General features: G+C 31.3%; 1 protein-coding gene across 1 annotated transcript in view; it reads right to left on the bottom strand.

Moving 5' to 3' along the window:
* LOC137653359 (acetylcholine receptor subunit alpha-like 1) overlaps window positions 1-20,991 on the bottom strand; it is a 453,158-nt gene that overhangs the window by 192,502 nt on the left and 239,665 nt on the right. The gene's annotated exons all lie outside the window — the stretch shown is intronic.

Raw genomic sequence — 20,991 nt, 5'->3', positions numbered from 1 at the left:
ATCCGTTTAATATCAATGACGAATTGTGGGGTCCATCAATTTGCAAAGGCAGGAACCTCTCATAAAGTAAACTTCTTTAAAAAATCAAAACTTCTTTGTTGGCCACTCAAAAAAAAAAAAAAAAAAATCGACCTCAAAAACATTGAAATTTATCGTTCAGAAAAAAGGAGAAAATCTCGATAAATTATGATAACGAGTCTTGAGTTCTCGGAAAACACCTGACTTATGAAAGCTCTCTCAACTTTATGAGATTCTTGTGAATTTAGGTTTGCATTATTAATGATTTTCTATTTTTATTTGGATTTTTTCGCTTATTTAGACGCGTTCCTGCTCGCACGAAATTGGGCTTAGTACTTGTTCCCTGTGATCTTGCATTAAAAGAAAGTTAATGAGTGACGGAAACATAAAAGAGATGGGAAAGTTCAAGAGCGATGCGCAGCTTTAACACTTGATAACCCTAAAGAGAAAAGTTAGGGAGAAGTATGAGTTCGTCTTTTATTTCTCTCTTGCTTCTTATCTAAAGCCGTTTTATTTAGATGAATAGAAATTATATTAGATAACTGAATATCTCTCGTAATACCATTGAAAATAACGTCATTTATAAATACATAAAGATGAAAAATTATTCAATACTTTATTTTGCTAAACTAATGATATAGTGTTATGTTTCTTCCTCCACTTTTTTCTCAATAAGTTATGTTTCTTATTGCTTGCTGATATTAGTCAATTGCGTGAGAAGACTGTTTCAATTATTATTGCAATGACCAGTATTTATTTATTCAATAGTGACAATAGTTGCAATCATTAATATCCCAGAAAATTTGTAAAAATCGTTTTATGCTAAACAGTGTTTTATTTTTGCAAATTCCCTTATGATTTTTTTTAGCTAATTATATATATATATATATATATATATATATATATATATATATATATATATATATATATATTATATATATACATATATATATATATATATATATATATATATATATATATATATATATATATATACATATATATACATATATATATATATATATATATATATATACAGTATATATATAAAATATTATTAGAGATATAATACCCTTGATAAATAAATGAATTTTCGACCACAGTTTTCTTGTAATTAAGAATTATTTCATGACATTGCGATTTATAGATTGAAAATTAACACTGTTAAAGCTTTCGTAGTTATGAGAAGACTTATAAGGAAACAAAATTAAATATTATGAGATTTATATGACAGTGAGACTTGGTTATATTTACTGTATTTCATTTAATTACATATAGTTCATCTGATTCGTTTTTTGGGGTAATCTGTAACTGCAAGACGTTATTATTGAAAAGATATTCATGTAGAAAGTAATTAAGAATTTATGCTTGCGGAATTGTTGATGGAGAAATATTTTTGGTAATAGTAGGTTCCTAATTGTTTATCTCTGCAATGTATGAAATTTCATAATAATATTGTCATCATCATCATACCTCATCACGACAAACAGCCAAACATTGAAGCGCTCTTTTATTGACACTTGGTCAGAGTTGTCCAAATTTTGTGATAGCAGATAGGAGAATATTATTGATGGTCAGGGTATTTTCTTCACAGTCGCAGGACTAGTCAGTTTTAAGGCCCTTTTTAACCAGTGTACCAACCGTGTGTCACACAATTGTACATAATTCACCAATGGGACGAGCTGAGAGAGGGTTGTGAACTCAAAGGCAGGATGCAATCAACTCAGTTATTTATTAAGGAACACTCTCCTTTATATACAAAACCTCAAGGCAACAGGACATAACATGTTCGAGAGACAATGTTACAGAGCAAAAACCGGAGACATGATCATTCAGGTTCTTTTTAGTGCGAGGGAAAAGCGCAGATACAAGCATAATATATACAAAAGGAATTATGTACAATTGTGTGACACACGGTTGGTACACCAGATTGTCAACTGTTCTGGTCACTCCAGCTCTAGCTCTGTTGAGACACACCAATCACGTCTCGGAATTAGGCCCATCAGCAATATCTTCATCGGGGTCCTGCACTGCACTGTATTGGGAAACTTATTTTGTCGAGAAAATTACAAGAAAAATCCCTCCTTCTCTAGCAATGATATTTCATGTCATGTAATGTTTAATTTATCATTTCTTCTAAATAAGTTCATCTACTTCCCATCTCGAAGTGTATACGCACGCACTGGGAGATCAAGAGCTCGTTTCTGAATTCTAATTATCCGTTGAAATTCCTGCAACGTTTTCATATCCTACTCCAATCCAGTATCTACGATCTTCCTTTCAAGTCTTACTACTGGTTCCCTTTGAAGGTGAATTCCATGGCACTGGAAATTCATTGCAGTCATGTTCGTTTTTCCACTAAGAGGAACCTTATTTTGATGGGTATACTGTCGGATACTTACACTTAATACTTCTTTTCTAATTAAAGCACAAGCCATAAACAGCAGGTCTCACAGTGCCACAATGTTCTTGCAACTCGACGAATTTCGTAAACCCAGGAGGTGAAGTTTTATTTAAAAATAGAAGAGAGCTCAATTTGCACCCGCAAGAAGCATTGAATATAGTTATATGTTTCCTGAAGAGTTTTGAACAAAACCACTTTACTCAAGTTGTGATGGAAACAGCAAGAATATTTAGAAAAGGAAATTGAACTTACGACCAGCCTCGCATCACGATTTATTCCTCCGCTTCGAGATTTTCATATTCTAGTAATGTGTTTGTATCCTGGAAGTAACTGCCATTTCCATGGCATTGAGGAATAGCGGTTACTGCTCTTTGAAGTGGATGTGTAATATTCCTCTTGATTTAAGCCACCGGTTGGTTTTTTATCATTGTCAGCTGTGGGTTCAATAAACCCGCTGTTTCCCTAATTTTTCCCTTTAATATTTTCACATTCATGCAGCCGTATTTCCTTTCACTTCACTACCTTTTCCTTTCATTGCGCCCACGTGATGTTTCATTTCTTCATGCCGTTGTTAATCCCCATTTTTTTTTTTCTTTATGGAGGGGGAAGTGTCCAGCTGGGCAATTTGCTCTATTATGCGCTTACTGTGCGCTTGCTTGCATTATGTCCAGAATTATGTGATTCAGGATATATCATTCTTGTTGTCTCTTATCATCACTCCCCTTTAAATCGTACCACTCATCGCTCTCTCTCTCTCTCTCTCTCTCTCTCTCTCTCCTCTCTCTCCTCTCTCTCTCTCTCTCTCTCTCTCTTCATGGTTATGCAAGCGCACAGTTCTTTGTGTATGTTTATGGATCTTTACATTTATTGAATTTATATTTGCTTCATTTATTGATTAGCCTCTTTTTTTATGTTGTTCCCCAGAACTGATATGTTCACTGATATATATTTACTTAGTGTTGTGCATTTATTGATTTTTCCTTTTTTATTCGCCAAATCATGTTTAGATAAAGCTAGTTGTACGTATTTGCATGGTACGTGCTCATGCATTTATTTGTACACATTTTTGTGCATATAGATGGTTTTGATATTCATGGTTGTGATTCAGGCAACTATTTAGAAGAAAAAGTAGTTTCATTCTCATTCATGAAAATTAAGCAACAACACTGGCTTTTTATATCTGATGCTTAATTATATAAAGGGTTTATGACCTGTTTATGATTATCTATGTATATCCCACTCGCCCTCAGAAATCCTACTACTGTATGTACAGTATATGCGAAATAAAAAGAAAATAATTATGAAGTGAAAATGATATACAGTATATTAATATATAATTATTATGTGCATATATGAATTTACGTTCACACGTATTCACTCAAGCATACAAATACACACACATATATACACACACACACACACACACATATATATATATATATATATATATATATTTATATATATATATATATATATATATATATATGTGTGTGTGTGTGTGTGTGTGTGTGTGTGTGTATTTGTATGAGTGTATACGTGTGAACGTAAATTCATATATGCACATAGAGAGAGAGAGAGAGAGAGAGAGAGAGAGAGAGAGAGAGAGAGAGAGAGAGAGAGAGAGAGAGAGAGAGAGAGAGAAGGAAGAAGAAGGAGGGTTAAGTGAAGAAAAACTACTGCAATTTTTCATAAACCCTTATGGATTCCTATGTTGAAAGAAGTAAAACTATATATTTCAGTAACATTGTGGCGAAATTTGATTGTACTTCAAATTACTGAAAACAACGTGTCTTGAATGTGGGGAATAGTGTGGCACAAATGATCATTCCTGAGGAGGACGATTTAAGCGACAGAGTAAATTAACATCCTTGTTTATACATAGAGACCCCCTGAGCAAAATATTATGAAACACTAAAAAATCTTGTCCTTGGAAAGGAATTTTAAGAGTCAATCTGGAAAGCGGGAGTGTTTTCCTTGAGCCTTATTTATATTCCGTTATACACCACCTCAACTTATGGTAATGTCAATAAAATAATGCTCATGCCTCTTTGCGACATTTGCCTAAATCAGTATGATGTTCAGGTCAGCTTTTTTATGGCTTCTTGTAACTTTTGTTTAAATCGTTGTTCGTCTTCTTAGTTTATATATGAAAGATCTGTTTTAATGTTGTTACTGTTTTTAGAATATTTATTTTAATTGTTTTTTACTTTTCATATGGTTTATTTATTCCCTTATTTCCTTTCCTCACTGGGCTATTTTCCCCTATTAGAGACATTGGTCTTGTAGCATCCTGCTTTTCCAACTAGGGTTGTAGCTTAGCTAATAATAATAATAATAATAATAATAATAATAATAATAATAATAATAATAATAATAATAATAATAGTGTTCATTTAAGTTTTTTGCCTTGCAACATTTGGATAAATCAGTATAATGTTCATGTTAGTTATTTTAATACTGCCCTTATCATTTTTATTTAGCTTTTGCTGTTACTTGAGTAAAGTTTCTTGATTTTAAAAAGTGTCTTGAGATTTAAAAAAAAAAATAATATAGTAGTACCTTGATAGATCTTAAACAAAGTAAAACGACTAGTATTTTTGTTGAAGACTTCGTGTGCTCCAAGGACACTACATGTCAATTGCAACTCCAATTAATTGTCTGTCTTTTTGTAAGAAAGTGTGGTTGGAAAAGAACGGACAACAATTAGATTCGTTGTATGAATACACATTAATCCATAACGGTGCGTTATACACACACACGCAAACACATACGCACATGCACATACACACACACACACACACACATATATATATATATATATATATATATATATATATATATATATATATATATATATATGTGTGTGTGTGTGTGTGTGTGTGTGTGTGTGTGTGTGTGCGTGCGTGTGCATGCTTATGTGTATAAATAATCAAGTCATTGTTTGCATTACTGCATGGCATGGGTTCGCAAACTCTATGGTCAGTGTTTGTGTGTGCGTGTGTGCGCGCGCGCGCTTGTGTGTATAGATAATCAAATCATTGTTTGCATTACTGCCTGGCATGGGTTCGCAAACTATGACCTGACCATAAGTTCCTTTTACACTAGAAAAGGTATCGCTGATACTATTATATTCGTTTTCCGACATCTTACTGGAATTGCCTTTGGCTTTAACAGGAGAGACTGGCTTGCAAATTATGGGTTATTTTAGCGTACCCCAAGGGGGTACAAATATCTTGACTCTGCATCTCTGACCTTAGATTAAATTAGTTTCATGCACACCAGCTATATTCAAGACTACTGATGATTATATTCTGATCTGTATATTCGCAGATGACCGCAAAATGGAAAAGTTTATGTGCTTTCTGAGATGCATTTCGTTTCACAAGGGATTCACAATTTTCCAAGTAGCGTTCCATTGTTTTGGTATGTAATAACCCTAGGATAATGACACTTTGCATGACAGGTTTTTTGAGATAAGAACATGGCGGTAAGAGTCTCTCTCTCTCTCTCTCTCTCTCTCTCTCTCTCTCTCTCTCTCTCTCTCTCTCTCTCTTTCCCCCCCCCCGATGTAAAGTAGTGCAAGGACGTTTTAAATGAACTTTTGGATGGGGTTCAGCGTTTGCTGATATCAAACACGTGTAACAAAGCAGTATTAACCTTTTGCGGTAGCGTATTGGAAACGTCTCTGCTAGGCGTTCTGTTGGAATGAGGTTCGAGACCCGCTCAAGATCTATAGTTTCTTGTAGTGTCTGCAACCTCCCATCCTTGTGAGCTAAGGATGGGTGATTTAGGTGATCCTACAGGTCTATCTGCTGAGTCATTTGCAGCCATTGCCTGACCCTCCTGGTCTCAGCTATTGTGAAGTGGCTTTGGCGCTGATCATATGCATATATGGTCAGTCTATTGGAGTGTAAAGCATTGCCCTGTTAAGACATTGTCACTGTCCCTTGCCTCTGCCATTCATGAGCGACCTTTATACCTTTAAAATCTCCAGGTAAAGGAAACATAACCAATAGTATAAGAAGGGGTGGCTACAGAGAAAGTGAAACATTGGTCACTAGTTCAATCATACTTAAACTGGTGAATCTAGGATATAGGATCTCCCGAATGGCTCTTACAAGATTATGTTTCTAAATGTTACGACGAAAGCATTCTCAATAATGAAAATAAATTAAAAATTCCTTTGCTGTTGGAACAATTTTCATCAGGCATGGCCTTTTGAATAGAAAGAAATATATTTAAGTGATCAATATAATAATTTTGAGGTTATTAATGTCACTCAAAACAATATATATATATATATATATATATATATATATATATATATATATATATATATATATATATATATATATTGTATTATGATGTTTGTGTGTGAACTAGTGTACCGTAGCATCCAAAATTAAGAGTAAATACTCATACATGTGCAATCCTTCCCACCCTTTCCTAACTACAATCCTCTGGTTCTACAGTTTGTGAGAGAATTTGGGTATGACTACTCCCTCTCCCTTGGAGCGTGACATGAAACAAGTATTTATCTAGTTTCATTTGTAGTATATATATATATATATATATATATATATATATATATATATATATATATATATGTGTGTGTGTGTGTGTGTGTGTGTGTGTGTGTGTGTGTGTACGTAGGCTCTGTACATAAATAATTATTTTTCTTATCGGATAATGGAAATGTGGAGGAGGTCCCCTCAGATAAGGGTTTCACTGGTCTTTGAAATCACTGATGAACTTTCACTCCAGCATTTCTCCCTCGATAGTGGTTGGTCTGACAATCCTTTTTTTTTTTTTACCCTTATCTAGAATCTGGATGTCTCTATGTAGGCCTGTGTTTCCCCATTTCTTTTTGCTATAGATTTCCTGCCTCTTCTCGCTTTGATGTAGAATTTTTTTTTTATTTTCAAAGAGGGCCTCGTTTTATAGGCCTTGCTTCCCATCCCCTCTTTTTTTTTTTATTATCTCTTGACGTAAGGATTTTTTTTTTGGTCTTTGTCTCATTGATTTTTTGTCATGGAGAGTGGTCCTGTAGAGGTTCATACGTTCTCTTTTGAAGCATAAGCCTCTTTTCTATTTTTACGGAAGCCTTTTTTTTATCTTTGTTTATTTCTCTTACGTATAATCTAACTGGTTTTTCTCCCCATGAAGTAAATTTATACAGAAGTTGTGTAGAATCTGTATTTTCCATACCTGGAAATTTTTATTCTTAAGTATAATAGCTTTATAGTTTATATATATATATATATATATATATATATATATATATATATATATATATATATATATATATATTTATACATATATATATATATTTATATATATACATATATATATATATATATATATATATATATATATATATATATATATATATATATATATATATATATATATATATATATATAAGATTTATTTTAATGTAGTTACTGTTCTTAATATATTTTATTTTGATTGTTTAATACTTTTCTTGTAGTTTTTTATTTCCTTGTTTCCTTTCCTCACTGGGTTATTTTTCCCTGTTCGAACCCTTTGGCTTATAGCATCTTGCTTTTCTAACTAGTATTGTAGCTTAGCTTGTAATAATAATAATGATAATAAAATACTATTTTTTATGATGGGATGTTTTTATTGATTTCATTATGTGAGATTAATCTTCAAAGATTGTTAAAAAGTTCTGCCCACACATTTGATAAAGTGATGGAAGTTATCACAATATTTCTGCGAAAGATATTTTTCCATTCGCCTACGCATGATGTGAACAAAGGATGGTCTCTTCTATTCAAATTATTTTCATTTATGAAATTAATTCTTTTCGTAATGCTGATGACAATGGCTGGATTACAGGACAATAGTTTGCACGGTCCGGTCTTCGATACCAATTATTTTTTGCTCCCTTCCCGAGAGTGAAAATTATAAGACTCTTAGGCGTACATTGTTAAAATGAGTCATGAATTCTTGGAGTATTTTAAAACTCACAATTTTACTGTTTTGTTATTTTCCTTGTTGGAGCCCCTGGGCTTATAGCGTTCTGCTTTTCCAACTAGGGTTGTAGCTTAGCAATTAATAATAATAATAATAATAATATTATAATAATAATAATAATAATGACGCTTTTAGATTACTTTAAAGGCTAATGATTTTGCTCTTAGTCTCGTTGTATGGTGCTGGTACAGTTGGCTCCACTAATTCCAGTTCACTTCTCGGGAAGCTAAGGAGACGTCAGTGCACCGGAATTAATGAAGCCAACTGTACATTCTAATTGAATTATGGTCTGCTGTGAGAATCTTGAATTCCCAAGTCCAGTCTGCGTCGAAAACAATTCTCGAATAACAGCGATGTAAAAATGCTTTGCAATACGTTTGATATTTCAGAATATCATTTTGATAAGAATCAAGTTGTTTTTACGATATTTTCCTAAAAAAGAATTTTTTTTGAAAAAAAAAAAACCTATGGATGCTATTCAATTGCTATTAGAAGTATGAAACAAATTAAGGTATTATTGTACCTTCAGATTATTAAGTAGTGGATTACAATTTTTCTTTTATTTTATTGTTTAGTGATTTCAGCAAGCTGAGATATAGGTGCATGAAAATTAAAGTAAATATCATATGTCAAAGGATTTACTAAAAAAAATTCAATAGTAAATTAGTTGAATATAACGTAATTTAGTGTGGAATATCTTTCCACTATTGTAAACACTACCATCTGTCCAAGGAAGAATCGGTAATTCAAGATCAGTGTGTGTTTGGTTAAAGAAGACGGTGTCTGGATTAGCTATACATTACGAAAATTGTCGAAGGATAAAGCTGTATGGGACTTTCCTATAAAAGGAGAAAGCCTATGATTTGATAGGGATGATATGTCAAAGTTGCAGAGTATTTATGGTAATTGCAATATGACATTTAGTAGCGAGTACAGAATATCTTCAACTTACAAACATTTTCGGAGATACAGACACAAATCCAACTGAAAATAGCACAGATAAGAAAATGCTGTAATAAACAATATATCATTTAATTCATTAACCGAAACATTAGTAATAATCTGATATGTATTTCACATGAAACCTCACTATTTGTTGACTTTTGTAGCTGGAAATCATCGGCATGGAATTCAAGTTAGGTCTACCATTGAGCCAAACTTAACAATATTCAACTTACAAACAATACAACTTGCAACTTGGTACCAATTAAGTTAATAAGTTGAGCACCTTATGTAGTTTTGTGTTGAATGATTCTCAAAACGAGGCTGTTTTATTCGCTCAATGATAGTCAGTACTTTATGGATGGATTAGTGAGAAACTTCAGACAGAACATACACGTGATTGCATGTTGGTGAGATAAGAGAATTGAACGCGATTAGAAGATCATGTATTATTGTTTGCAAATAATATAGTTTCTAAGTGGTAGCGAAGAGAAGCTCCAGAGGCTGGTAAACATTTTGAAATCGGTTCTGAATGCAATAAGTTGAGTTTTAATGTTAGCAACATTAAGGTTAAGGTAAATAAAATCAGGAGCAATTAGCGTTAGTTGTACCGTTGATTGAAGTGGTTGATTCCGGTTGGTATCTGTATTAAATGTAAGATGATGAAAACATGAAAGCATAGATGGCGTAAGGAAAGTTGTCGGATGTCCGTAAATCATTTGGAATAGATATCTATCATATTATTATTATTATTATTATTATTATTATTATTATTGTTATTATCATTATTATTATTACTAGTACAACTACTACTATTATTATTATAATTATTATTATTATTACTAGCTAAGTTACAACCCTAGTTTGAAAAGCAATATGCTATAAACCCAAGGGCTCCAATAAGGAAAAAATAGCCCAGTGAGGAAAGGAAACAAAGAAATAGATAAACTACGTGTGAAGTAATGAACAATCAAAATAAGATATTTTAAGAACAGAAACAACATGATATTCCCTATAAAGATAGATTACGGAGCCAACTCGCCTTTGAGAATAGCTGTGGTACAGTACATGTGGAGTCCGAAAAGTATAAAGGAGAGTAATCTGCAGAAATGACGAGAATATAGGGGAAAAGGTTAGATTAAGGGAAAGAAAAGTTGGACGTTGTGAGGAAGTTTCTGCAAGAAAATGGGAGACGGTAGGTTTCCGGACATTTTATGACAATTTTTTCTGAGAAATGGTCCTGGGACAAGTTAGTTACTATTGGAATTGGTGTTGTTTTATTTATAAATGGGACTCGTCCCTGATTTATGAAAACTAAAGAAAACACATGGTTGGGAACATATTTTTGTTTGTCCGTGTATAAATCTACATTCATTAATCTTTTCAAGCTTATTTTCTTTTTACACTTAAAAATTTGCCGTCAAAAAATGGTAAAAATCATGGAATAAATGTTGCCAGGCATTTACTGTTTTAGAAACGGATATATTAACGTAAAGGAGTGATATTGCGGTCACCAACCCGTGAAGGATAATAGCAAAGTAGGGTAAAATTACGGTCGCCTGTAACTTACTGAAATATGGCTGAAAACAGTATATTTTTACGAAGAATTTCCGATTAAAATTACGGTTTTTTTTTTTTCAACAGTGTATTTTAAAAGAGGAAGTTTATAGTTATAGAAAACCGGATAATCATGGTCTTCCTTTTCCTGGATATTGGTGGGGGGGGGGGGGTAGATTCGTTGCATATTTCTCTCTTGCGACTTTGATGTTTTGTAATAAATATGTTTTAATAACTAATTTTCCCATCGACGGAAGCATTTTATTACTTCTCTTTTCAACCATTTACAGGTTTTTATGTGCGATGAAGGGCAGATGTTCTATTCAGTGAAGCTATTCCATATTTCTTTTTTTTAATATAAAAGAAAAATATCAACTAATCTAGGTGCATTGACGTTTGTTTTGATTACTATACATTTTTTTTTCAGTAATGAATTTCTTTTACACATGTATCCTTGATCATAAAGCCTTTTTTTTTATTGTACTTTCTATATGTAATAATGATTGTACAATAGGCCTTCAATTATTTTTGATGAATAAACATATAACTGGCTTTGCCTAATCAATATACTCTTGATATTTAAAGTTAGTGATTCGCTGATAACGGATAACTACTGTTTATTATTGATAGATGTTTTGCAATCGATTATCATCATCATTATCATCATCATCATCATCCTCTCCACCTAAGCCTATTGACGCTAAGGGCCTCGGTTAGATTTCGCCAGTCGTCTATCATGAGCTGTTAAATCAATACTTCTCCATTCATCATCTCCGACTTCACTCTTCATATTCCTCAGCCATGTAGGCCTCGATTATCAGTCAAATGAATATGCATTATACATATGAATGGCCTATATAGATGATTAGTTTTTTCCATTTACGAGGTAATAGTCAACAGATTACCCCTAATCCTACATTAAAATACAGAGATCGCTTTAGAGAATTTTAAGATTAGGGAAATTCCACTTTTTTAATTAATGATAAATCTTTAGAAATGGTGTGGTAGTATGGTTAGTCTTCACTCATCAAATTATTCATATATTTTGGTATAAATGTTTCTGAAATTCAGAAAGGTAACTAGGTAGAGAAATATTTTTATATTATCTTAAAGGATTTCATACCTGTCAAAGTTGATCCGGAACTGGTATTGTTGTTCGGATAAAAAGATGGTGGGACAGGTTATGCAAGATTGATAATGCAGCTGGGTGGAACAAGGAATCGCTATTAAAGTTTGCTGTTGTGCAAGACTTGTTCCAGATATAGAAAACATCGGGTATCTGAAGAAGGTTTCAACTTCTTTTACTAAATTTTCTTTCAGATTCTAGTGATATTTTTGGGACAAGTCTAGGTGAGTTCTAAAATGTTTTCGTCCAGTTTACAATTTGGTTAATTTATGACGATCTAATTTTAGGTTATAGCTAATACTATTAATACTATATTTGTTATGTTTGTTGTTGCTACAAGAATAGTAGCATTACAAATCTTGCATTACTTGGGAATCATCAACATTACGCGAAATGTCTAAAGCACACTTAGATTAGATTTGTGGTAGTAGCCACCGTTATGCTATTTACAAGGATTTTTTTTTTTATCTAACGTTGAGACAAATTACCTCCACATTATATATATATATATATATATATATATATATATATATATATATATATATATATATATATATATATATATATGTGTGTGTGTGTGTGTGTGTGTGTGTGTGTGTGTGTGTGTGTGTGTGTATATATATATGTGTGTGTGTGTATATATATATATATATATATATATATATATATATATATATATATATGTGTGTGTGTGTATGTATGTATATTTATACACACACACATATATATATATATTATATATATGTATATATACATACACACGTGCGTGTTGTTATATAGAAATATGTTTACAGTCTTTAAGATTTTTGTGAACTTTATTGTAAAGACGAAGATTTATTTATTCATGCCTTTTCAAAACAGCAACAAATTTCAACAAACTATGGAAAATAAAGATAATTAATTTAATCCCAAGAAAGCTATTGTGTTCACAAGAAGATGAAAGAAAACTTGAACTTCTTATTAGGAAGATGATTATGGCGTACAAAGATAAGACAATGGATATGCAACTAAATATGATAGACTTTCATAAATGTATTTTCTTGCATGGTAGCAATTTTTGCAAAAAATTTTGAAGTTTGCATAGACTTTCAACTGTTAAACTTATTTTTTTTTAAAAATTAATTGACGTGGTAAATTGCCGTGAAATATGAACTAGACATTTAAAATCTGCAGTTGTTTTTCTTAGTAGCAACAAAACATGAGAGTGAAGGCAAGAATCTATTCATAACCTGGTAAAGAATATATAAAAGAAATAGTTAAGCTTTCAGGGGTTTCTGCCTTGGCTGACTGTTAGAGGTCACGGTATTAATTAACTTAAAAAGAGTTCCTTTGTTTATGGGAACCGATGGAACGTTTATTTCGTAACTGAAGGTTATTTGATATTTCTATTTTGTATTAAGAATATCCACTCACTCAAGTGAGTGGTTTCAAGTTGTTTGCTGATTTAGTATAACGATTTTATATTTTTTTATTTATAATAAAAAAGATGAATTTTGATGATTCCTACTACCTTTCTTGCATATTTTTTATTAGTTGAAGAGTAATCAATATATATATATATATATATATATATATATATATATATATATATATATATATATATGTGTGTGTGTGTGTGTATATATATATATATATATATATATATATATATATATATATATATATATATATATATATATATATATATATATATATATATACTATATATGGGAGTGTGTTAGTATGATCAATTTATGGTTATATTATATTTACATTTGCTCGTATTTACATCTGCAAGACTTTGAAAAGTATTTTTCATTTCCCTAACACTATTTATAGCTGTAATTCTTGGAATCCCTTCTACATTCTCCTTGGGCATTATGAGTTGAAATCACAGATAAGCTTCCATTCGGCGCTGCAATCTATTAAATAAAGTATAACGCCTTTCATGTGCAAGTGGTTGGCAGCGTTGGCAATTTCATTCTTGCCTAACTTGATTAAACGTTTGGCTGTGGCACGTTCAAAGGCTCTTTTCCTCTTTTTGCGGGATTCGTTTTCTTTGCTGTAATCATTTTCCCGACGCTTCTGTCGCAGCATTGGACGTTTACGGTTTGCTTGTTTTTGCTTGTACCGAGAAAGTAGTGTCCTAATAATACATCGCTGATATTGCTTTTATAAGTGCTGCTACAGTGACACACATTTTGTTTGTATTTAATGCCATCATTAATGATGATAGTGGTCACCATCACGTCGTATTAGACTATCATAGTCATCTTCATAATTTTACGCAATTTGTTTATGGTGTAAATTCTGAACTTGTTTAGGAAAATATTATCACTGATTATCACAACCTACAAATGTTCATAAATAGGTCCTCATTACTTCCGTCAAGGAGTCTGTGTGCTCTTGTCACTGTGGACAGGATTACGTCAAAATTACTCAACGGATTTTTAAGAAATTTTCACAACAGATAGATCTTAGGTTATGGACCACACCAATAAATTTTGGAGATGATCAGGATTTGCATTTTTTACAATAATATTTGTATTTCTTTCTTTCCAATTACGGAAGTATGTATTTTTAATGCTTCGATTCTTTAAAGCAGTTGCATTTAAAAATGAACGGAAAATTAATCTTAAAACAAAGACTTGTGTTTGTTGATTTAAATTTCTTTATTTTGTTATATTTAAATATATAATTCTATAATTTAGGTTGGTTGACATATTTCTCCTTTGGCAAGAAACAAAAACCTTACTTCCATTTTCTTGTGATTTACACGAATATCTTATCAAGAAGAAAAGAAATGTTGTTTACATGTCACTCTAGAAAGAAGGTTAAAACAAAATAACTATGATTTATATATATATATATATATATATATATATATATATATATATATATATATATATATATATATATATATATATATATATATATATATATATGTATATATGTGTGTGTGTGTGTGTGTGTGTGTGTGTGTATGTATTATAATTACTTGCTAAGCTGCAACCCTAGTTGGAAAAAACAGGATGCTATAAGCCCAGGGGCTCCAACAGGGAAAAAAGCCCAGTGAGGAAAGGAAACAAAGAAATAAGAAAAGTAACTAACAATTAAAATAAAATATTTTAAGAACAGTAACATCACTAAAATAAATATTTCATTTATAAGTTATAAAAACTGTAACAAAATAAGAGGAAGAGAAATAAGATAGAATAGTGTGCTCGAGTGTACTCTCTCTCTCTCTCTCTCTCTCTCTCTCTCTCTCTCTCTCTCTCTCTCTCTCTCTCTCTCTCTCTCTCTCTCTCTCTATCCCCCTCCCCCTTCTCTCTCTCTCTCTCTCTCTCTCTCTCTTTCTATATATATATATATATATTATATAAATATATATATATATATATATATATATATATATATATATATATATATATATATATATATATATGTATATACATATATATATATATATTGCTTAAATAGTTTACCAGCATGTTTTATCAATAATCTTTTGTCAGTACTCAAAGGATATTTTTTATGTATTTTAAATCGTAACACCAAGACCCAGTCAGCTTTAACAAAGTTGCAATTTGCTCTAGGGTTTGGTCTGCTTGCTCAAGAGGGAATACCGTAGTACCCTTGAATTCGTATAGTCCGTTAACCAGGGATTCGTTAGCTTGGATTTTAACCTTTCAACTTTTAATGTAAATAGGTTTCATAAATATCTCTCGTTTTATTTTCGTCATTATTAGGTTTTGAAAATATCGCCCTTTTATTATTTTGGTCAATTTTAGGTTTTATACGTATCCCCCTTTTTTTTTTTTTGGTCAGTATTAGGTTTTATAGATATCCCTTTTTATTTTTTTGGTTAATATTAGGTTTTATAAATATCCCTTTTTTATTTTTTGGGTCAGCATTAGGTTTTATATATATCCCCTTTATATTTTTTTGTCAATGTTAGGTTTTATAAATATCCCCTTTTTATTTCTTATTAATATTATGTTTTATAAATATCCCCTTTTTATATTTTTGGCCAATATTAGGGGTTATAAATATCCCCTTTTTATTACTGGTCAATATTAGGTTTTATAAATATTCCATTCTTATTTTTTGTCAACATTAGGTTTTATAAATATTCCATTCTTATTGTTTTGTCAATATAATGTTTTATAAATATCATTTTGTTATTTTTTTGTCAATATTGTTTTATAGATATCCCCTTCTTATTTTTTTTGACAATATTTGGTTTAATAAATATTCCCATTTTATTTTTTGTCAACATTAAGTTTTATCAATATTCCCTTTTTTATTTCTTGTTAATATTAGGTTTTATAAATATTCCCTTTTTATTTTTTTGTCAATATGAGGTTTTATAAATATCATCTTATAGTTTTGTCATTATTGTTTTATAGATATCCCCTTTTTATTTTTTTTGTCAATATTTGGTTTAATAAATATCCCCTTTTTATTTTTTGTCAACATTAGGTTCTATAAATATTCCCTTTTTATTTGTTTTCGTCAATATTAGGTTTAATAAATATTCCCTTTTCATTTTTTGTCAATATTAGGTTTTATAAATATCCCCTTTTTATTTTTTTTTGTCAATATTAGGTTTTATAGATATTTCCAATTTGCCAATATTTGTTTTTATAAATATCTCGTTTTTATTCTTTTGGTCAATATTAGGTTTTATAGATATTCCTAATTTGCAAATATTAGTTGTTAGGAATACCCCCTTTAATTTAGTGTTTTGGTCAATTATTCCTAATTTTTGTAGCTTCCATTTCATTTTGATCGTGTTGATTTTTCTAACATATCTAAGGAATAGTTAGTATATTGCACGTAATGTTGGTCATGCCGTCAATTTATGCTCTACACATTGCTCTGTATTATGCCTGAGGTAAGGGACATGGTAAATAGATGGTACTCAATTAATTACTTTCGAATTTGCACATCATATTATTTGTTACTATTATTTGGCTAATTTTTAGCCACTAGAACCGAATGGTCAATGGAATACAAGAACGCTATTTTTTTTTTTTTTTTTTTTTTTTTTTTTTTTTTTTTTTTTTTTTTTTTTTTTTTTTAGTTTCCAACGAAGATCTTATAGGTAGCTGTGTCGTCTTCTATTCATTTGTTTCTTCTGTAAGATAAAAATAAGATCTTTATGAAGAGGAGCCCAAATGTTAAGTTTAAACCATCCTAAAGAACAAAAGAATAACACTATTATAGTATTATAGTATTGTTTTTGTTTCCAAAATTGATGTTATTTAAAAGTTTGAAAAAATCTGCAATGAACATTATTGTGGGCAAAACTTTTATTTTTGCTCGGTTCACACTATAATTACTTTAAATACGAATTTAGGTATTATTCGTTTTTAATTTCATACTTAGATGTAATACAATGGAATTATTTCTCATTTTTGCAGAATTGAAATAAAAATAATAATATACCCGCATGGTTAAAACTTTTCTATGATAATCCCACAAAAGAGTATTTCCCCGGGAGGTAAACACGACTCTCTCTCTCTCTCTCTCTCTCTCTCTCTCTCTCTCTCTCTCTCTCTCTCTCTCTCTCTCTCTCTCTCGAAAATTATGTTATATATTCTTGTGAAATATGATAATTTTTTTTTTTCAAAACTTTCTTTATATATTCTTGTGATATATTTTTTTTTTCAAAATTTTTTTTTTCTGTCAGCGTAAATAGTAATTTTAAAAGAAAATAATATTGTTTTGGACAAATCTCGGAAACCCTGAAACTAATTCAGGAGAACTATTTCTATCTTGCTTTTGTGAAAGCAATGACGCGTATTGTTATTCTGAGCGTGTGGAACAGAATAAAGATATTCTTTAATTGCCCCATCTATTTTCAGGCTCTGTTATCATAACATCTATTAGAACTGTTGATTGTAGAATATGCAGAACAAATTATATGATTTTATTTGTTGTGATAATTTGTAGACTTTCCAATAAATAATTGTTTTCGAAAAACAGGAGTCGTGGCGAGCTCTACCGTTTCGCGTAATGACTTAATTATGCATGTTGCATAAGATTTTTCATAACTCTGACCATCCTTTACATTCAGATCTTCCTGGACAATTCCACCCTTTTCGAAATACTAGGCAGGCAGTTAATTCTAATAGCCAGGCCTTCTCCATCATGAGGCTCAATACTACACAGTATTCTAGAAGTTTTATTCCAGCTGTGACAAGTTGTGGAATGATCTTCCTAATCGGGTAGTTGAATCAGTAGAACTTCAAAAAGTTCAAAGTTGCAGCAATTGTTTTTATGTTGATCAGGCTGACATAAGTCTTTTTATGATTTATATCATGACATATCTGTTTTTACGTTGTTACTGCTTTTAGAATGTTTTATTGTTAATTTGTTCTCATCATTTATTAATTTCCTTATTTCCTTTCCTCACTGGGCTATTTTTCCCCATTGGAGCCCTTGGGCTCATACCATCTTGCTTTTCCAACTAGGGTTGTAGCTGGGATAATAATAATAATAATAATAATAATAATAATAATAATAATAATAATCGTTATTGCTACATTGAATTTCGATGGAGTAATGCTAACCACAAGATACTTACTTTAGTCTTATGACTCATTGACCATTGAGGAATATCAACTCAAGTGAATTTGAAAGCACTAATTATCCAATAATATGACAGCTAAAGATTTTTTATGTTTGGTGTATATTTACGGTTATTACGGTTCAATTATTTTTAAGAATAATTTTATAAATTATAATGGTAAGGTAATGACTTTTCACCCCAAATTACTGTATTCGGAATCTTGTGAAATAAGTCTACCCATAGACCTCCTTTACTAATGATTTTTAATTGTCTAAAGGAATAGGAAGTTTTTTTTTCTGTTACTTGATTTGACAAATAAACTTATTTATTTCACTTACATTGCGTACCTTTATGTTCAGTAAAAATCACAATCATATGATGTATTGTAAAAATTCACTTCTTTGGTATTTAAAGGACCTCATTCAGTTTATTTTCCCTGCCCCATAAACAGAATTTTATCCTTTTTTCAAAAATTTGTACATTGTGTATGCAATGCTGTTCCATGTGCCGTTCTTGTATTTGAAGGAAATATTCCGCATGTTATATAGGAGACAATGTTGATACTTATTGCTAGTTATTAATTTCTAGCTATTTCCTTTCCTCAATGGGCTATTTTTTTTTTTCATGTTGGAGCCCTTGAGCTTAAAGCATCTTACTTTTCCAACTAGGATTGTAGCTTAGATATTAGTATTATTAATATTATTATTATTTGCCAAGCTACAACCCTAGTTGGAAACCAAGGTGCTATAAGCCCAAGGGCTCCTACAGGAAAAAATAGCCGATGAGGAAAGGAAATAAGGAAATAGATAAACGATGAGAAAAAATTTAAATAAATTATTCCAAAAACAGTAACAACGTCAGAATAGATATGTCATATATAAACTATAAAAAAAAAACTTATGTCAACCTGTTCAACACAAAAACATTTGCTGCAAGTTTGAACTTTTGAAGTTCTACTGATTCAACTACCCGATTAGGAAGATCATTCCACAACTTGGTCACAGCTGGAATTAAACTTCTAGAATACTGTGATGATATTAATGTAATAAACTGGATCTCCAACTAGTTTGATTGAAAACTCGGGACTGAATTTGATTGGATATTTGAATTTGGGTACTGGGTTTTGGGAGGCCATTCAGCACCCATGTGCAAAAACCCATCAAGTGCATTATGAAGTAAAGGTTTTAGTGGTTAAACAGTAAGATGGAAGAAACGAATTGGATGATGCTGATTGAAGGCTACAATCTAAATGCATCTTGGGTTCGAAGCGACCCTGTAAATGCCTTCAAGGAATGCCTATTTAGGTGCACTGATGGCTCTACTCTCCATAGAGGTCGGTAACCCCGGATAGTTATAAATAAAAAAAAGGTTTAGATTTCTATTAGCTAATTCCGTTGGTTCGAGAAGAATTAAATAACAATTAAGCGATGGATTACAATAATATTTATTTTTGTGTTGAATAAACACATGATTTTGTTAAGAATACTGCAAAATATTATATTGTATATTTCTCAGTAATTAGCAATTATTGGGCTGAAAACAATATCTGCCATTTACTGATAAAGACCTTAAAATATTGCACTGTGATTTTATGTACGCAATTATTCCTTGCCACCGTTCGAATAGAAATTCAATGGAACCTAATATCGAATGGGAACTATTACGAACAATGGTTCTTTCTCCCAAAACCTCGGCCATTGTTATGGAGCTATAATTACTGTGTGGGAAGTGTCAGCAATCATGTATGAACCATTCTTCGAGTGCTCTCGTTGCGTTGGTGGGAAATCTCCCGGTACAAGAGCTGGGGAAGAGAAGGGGAGGAGGAAGAAGGCAATTTTAGACCATTACTAAATACACCTTTCCAATAACGTGGTAGACGACTAATAAACTTATCGCACAAGGTTTGGTACAATTGATCCCAATTTACTATTGATTTGTAATTACTTTCCAATTGCCCTTTGAAGGGAAATTGTGTATATGGGCAGATTATAGATTTATCATCATCATCATCACCATCATCTCCTCCTACGCCTATTGACGCAAAGGGCCTCTATAGATTTATAGAATGCCTCTACTATTATTATCTTCGAAGTGCGATTATATCTCTTCGAGTAATTATTGGGGACCAGAGTTTGGTTTGGAAAGCTCAGCAAATGTTAGGAGAATGGTCATAGGAATCCCTTTAGTTTCGGTGGGAACAAACCTTTAGATATTGTATTTGTTGTTCAGCTTTAACCAAAGATAAACATCAGAGCAGCAACATGAAATGGTGATTTGAACAAGGGATTACGATAAAATCGTCTTGATGCATAACAGTTTGGGTCTGGTCGTTTGTTTATCGTTATATGTGGCTGGAACGGGTCATGGACCAGTCATTACTTTAACGCT

The sequence above is a fragment of the Palaemon carinicauda genome, chromosome 14, assembly GCF_036898095.1.
Source record: "Palaemon carinicauda isolate YSFRI2023 chromosome 14, ASM3689809v2, whole genome shotgun sequence".
Classification (NCBI taxonomy): Eukaryota; Metazoa; Arthropoda; class Malacostraca; order Decapoda; family Palaemonidae; genus Palaemon; species Palaemon carinicauda.
Note: the sequence above shows the minus strand (reverse complement) of the source record. Positions and strands in the feature narration are given on the sequence as shown.